Source organism: Hibiscus syriacus, unplaced genomic scaffold (assembly GCF_006381635.1).
Source record: "Hibiscus syriacus cultivar Baekdansim isolate YM2019G1 unplaced genomic scaffold, ASM638163v2 tig00112507_pilon, whole genome shotgun sequence".
Taxonomy (NCBI): domain Eukaryota; kingdom Viridiplantae; phylum Streptophyta; class Magnoliopsida; order Malvales; family Malvaceae; genus Hibiscus; species Hibiscus syriacus.
Window position 1 is genome coordinate 1,620,241 of NW_024063351.1, and position 4,795 is coordinate 1,625,035.

At 32.1% G+C, this 4,795-nt stretch overlaps 1 pseudogene; it reads right to left on the bottom strand.

Annotated features, from left to right (window-relative positions):
- Positions 1-574: 574 nt before the first annotated feature.
- Positions 575-1,670, bottom strand: LOC120181067 (annotated as a pseudogene).
- Between the last annotated feature and the right edge of the window lie 3,125 nt (positions 1,671-4,795).

The following is a 4,795-nucleotide window of genomic DNA, read 5'->3' on the forward strand; positions in this document are numbered from 1 at the left end:
AATTTCATTAAATTCTTTGTAGTGAAACAAAAGTTTAGAATTCTTTTACATAACAATTACCTTGGTTGCACCAACCAAGCAACACTTCCACCATACAATCACTTCCACATTATAATCAAATTACACGTATACAACTAATTAGGAATTGTATTTATATAAAACCAGTACATTAATCGACTAATAGAATCATGCAATACGATATAAATTAGATTAATCTAAAATTTATCATAACGAATCATCAATGATCAAATACTAGATGTGGAAGTGTACTTTAATCCATTGATATGTTAAATCCTTGAACCTTTTAGGTTTGATTTTCTAAGAAGATATATTTTCACTTGTCGTAATATTCGACAGGATAAAGAAAAATACGAATTAACATATTTATGAGGGATCACTACCTCTTTAAGATTTGATATAACATTTTCTCTTATCAAATTATAAATACTGCATTTGATTTACATGACACTTTCATAATATGACACATAACATAACTGATCACATAATTTTTTATTATACTTTAAATTACATTATAAAGTACATATGCATAGAATTACAGATTTTAATCCGACAAAAACTACATGGATACCACCATATCTTTATTGATTTATATATTCATATATGTATGTAGCTCCAAAAAGTCTCATATTTTGCATCACTAGAAAAGGAGTAAATTATCCAAAGGTCGATGGCTTGTTTGCTTGGTATGTAATTAATTAACAAGTTAGCAAACTTGAACATGGTTGGATTCACAACACTGTACCCGCCATCGACCAGGAGATTGAGTCCACTCACATAATTTGCTTCGTCACTGGCCAGGTATAGAGCAGCCTTGGCTACGCATTCTGGCTTGAGAATTTCACCCTTTAGATTTCCCATATTGCTCAGGTTCAGTTCCACAATCGATCTCTGTTCCACAGTAATCCCCGGAAAGCCAGTTACGACGCCGTAAGGCGATACACAATTTACTCTTATTCCGTATTGCCCCAAATCAGGGGTCAAGTTCTTAGCCAGCCCCAGAATTCCGTATTTCGTTGCTGCGTAACTGTGGGACGCAAGCCCCGCGATCGAAGTGCAAGCACTGGCGGTGAAGAGAATACAGCCTTTACGTTGTGGTATCATTACCCTTGCTGCATGCTTGGCCCCGAGGAAAGCACCGATCAGGTTGACTTCGAACATCTTTTCTAGGTCTGATTTTTTAGCATCCAGAATCCCTCCGATTGTTGGACGGTCCATGATGCCTGCATTGTTGTACATGATGTCGAGCTTTCCGTGTTTGGTGATGGTGGCATCGATCAGACTGCGGATGTCGTCTTCGTTCGATACGTCGCAATGGATGAAGGAAACGTTTTCGCCGAGTTGTCGGCTATGGCTTGGCCTTGGCCGTCTTGGATATCCGCGATGATCACCTTGGCACCATTTTCATGGAAAGCATGCACAGCACTTGCTCCAATCCCACTGGCGCCGCCCGTTATAATTGCCACCTTGTCTTCAAGCCTGAAATTTGTTAAAACTAACAGGTGCTACAGAATTCAAACATATATACTAATCCTGAAAACAATTATGCGAGTTATTTGTTACCTCTTCTGAGACATTGCAATGCTTACTTTCACACGTCTGTAAAAGTTTAGAATTTAGCAGGAAATGAAAGAAACTAGACGATTGGCTCTTTGCATTTTCTCAAGTGGCGTCCTCGCATATATATATATATATATATATATGCTGTCGGTCAATGGAAAAACCCTTTTTTCAATTCTTGAACATCAGAACTTCTACTAGAGAACATGCAGTGTTTAAATCCTATTGGAAGCCATTTTAGCAAACTCTTTACCAATTAATCCTATGAATTTACCGAAACCACGTAGTGTTGCTCTTCACAATCTTCTTTGGAAGCTACAAATTATAAATCTAAACTATGGAGTAATTAAATCTAAAACTTCTTAAACGTTACTTTTTACGAATTAGATACTTGAAAATTTTCAAAGATTATTTTATTGAATTATACTAGATAATTTGTATGATTGAATATCCTGAGAGTTTTTCATGTTATGGAACAGTCATTGGCAAAATCTTGTCAACATCAATTGCGTGAAAAAATAAATAAAAACAGATGCAACGCAACTTCGCGTTTGATAACATAGTAGGCAAGGAAAAACATCCGTAGAAGTTACCAACAATGCCATTTTTTTGCGTATTTTATCAGATACGGTATTTCTTTCTTTCTTTCTTTTCCAAAAAATATAGCATTACTTTGGTAAAAGGTTCACGTATAGTCAGTTCTCTTTAATAAAATATTATTTGTTGATATAGTCAAAATTGTATAACGAAGCAGCATACCAATTAGTTTATTCGCTCATCATTCCTCTATCATTTCGTAAAATGTATCGTTCAATATAGATACTAAGTTTTCTTTTGATGTTGGCCATCATTCTCAAGGAAATGTTTTATTTTTCTTCGTATATTTAAGTTTAATATTTTTGTTTTTGTATGAAATTATTGGGGAATATACCTTCATTTTTCTTTATATGTTTGAGTGTGTTGTAATTATGATTATTTCCATTATTTTTATTAATAAAATTCAGATAACAATAAAATCTAGTTGTTATCGTTAAAAAAATATAACATTACTTGCGAGTTAAATTGTTTTAAATAAAAAATTCTATTATTTTATAGCAATAGCTTTGTTAACATGCTCACTTAGATGTGATAAAATTTTATCCTAAAATTGTTTGAGTTGTATAATCGTTTAAGATTATAAGATTAAATTTTATAATATATCAGTCAACAAGTTAACGTCCACTTAGATTACTTATATTTTTTAACAAAAAATACGAGTTTGGAACATATTAATAATTGAATAACTATTTCATAACTTTTAATACTCGAGGGAATCAATAAATTAAATATTATACAATTGGATACTATTTTGTAACTTTTAATAGTTAAAAGATTTAACAAATGCCCTATAGTCGGGCGACTATTTGTATATTTTACCCATAAATTTATTGATTTTATTTTTATTCTTAATTAGTATATTATATAATTATTTTATTTAAAAAAATTATATATAAAAATATGAGAATATAAAATATGCTTATAATGATATTAATTATCATTTAAAATAATAATATATTAATAATTTCTCAAATGATTTAGAATCGAGCTAACTCAATATTAATTTAATCCATGGCTTTATATAAGATATAGATTATATATATTGCCTTTGTTTTCGTACCCAACTTAGAAGTGTTGAAATATGGAAACAATCTCGAAGTCAACGAAATTGAATAAAATGGAAAACCAGGTCAGATAATTAAATTGACAAGGAACGTATATGAAATTTAAGAGTGGCATGAAAAGGAAATGCCAACCCTTTGAATCCTTACTAAATATTTTGCACTTATCGTACTCGTTTACTTGTCCAACTTACCCATAGGTTGCTGATTTCTGTTTGTTGACAAATTCCGGCATACTATTACATGGATGACTTTCATTAATAATTAATTTTAACTACCAAAATACAAACTATATAGGAGTAATATATATTTTTTCATAAATAAACAGGTTAAGTAAAATATATTAAACGAGATAAAAGAGTGTTATTTTCACTAGAGATCTTAAGTTCAAACCGTTATATCTATAAGGTGTGTTGTTGATGATTAAAAAAATTATAAATTAATTAATTATCTTGAAAAACGTTACAACACATGAAACCACAAGCCATCACTTTCAACACAGAAATACACAAAAGTTGATAGAACTAAACCAGTTATGACAGGAGGTATGTTTAATTGAATCATTAGGCCACCCAAAATTTTATTTTAGAATATATAACAAATGTTATAGTGCATGACAAATTCGTCATACTGAGGTGACGAGTTTGTCCAAATAATAATTTTAAATGGTCCAAGATTCTACGAACTTGATGAGTCTCTGATTTTTTTAAAATTCAGTAATTGATTTTTAAATTATAATAAATAAAACAATATGGGATCAAATGTTTCTTTTTGAAGAATTCCTCAAAATGGCTACTAGAGATCAAATGTTACTCCTTGATGCTATCCATATTTCCTCACTTGCTCTCACTCTGGAAGAAGAGCAGAGCATTCATTAGCGATGAATGACACTTAAAGACCCACATGAATGGATTATTATATATCTACAACAATTTAGATTGTATCCAACCACATTTCTTCATAGTTTTAAGGTGAACCCGACACTGATTTCGGCATTGATTGAACGTTGGAGGCCCAAAATACATACTTTTCATTTTCCCAGTGGCGAATCGACACTTACATTGGAATATGTTGCTTACAAACTCGGTGTTTAGATAAATGGTGCGACAGTAGTAAGGTAGAACAATTACAACAGATTCAGAATTGTTGAGGAAGTTTTGGGGAAGAGGCTACCACCAAGATGTCTTAGACGGTATGCGTATATGGATAACTTGATTGGACTCTGAATTTCAAATGAACGAAGACTCTACCGAGGATGAAGTCAAATTTAAAGTCCACTCGTATCTTCTTCATTGATTAGAGGGATATTGCTACCGAATAAATCCATCAATTTGGCGGACACTCCACATCTTTTGTTATTGAATAATTTTACCAAGTGTCGTTACACTAGTTGGGGATCACCAATTTTGGTATTTTTATACCAGGAAGTTTGCAAGGCTACAATCGTTGAAAGGGGAAAAAAGTCAATGTAGTAGGTTGTCTAGTCTTGCTACAGTCCTGGGTGTTGTATCAGTTCTCATTTTTACGCCAATTTTATCAGCTCGATTGAGTTTCCTCTA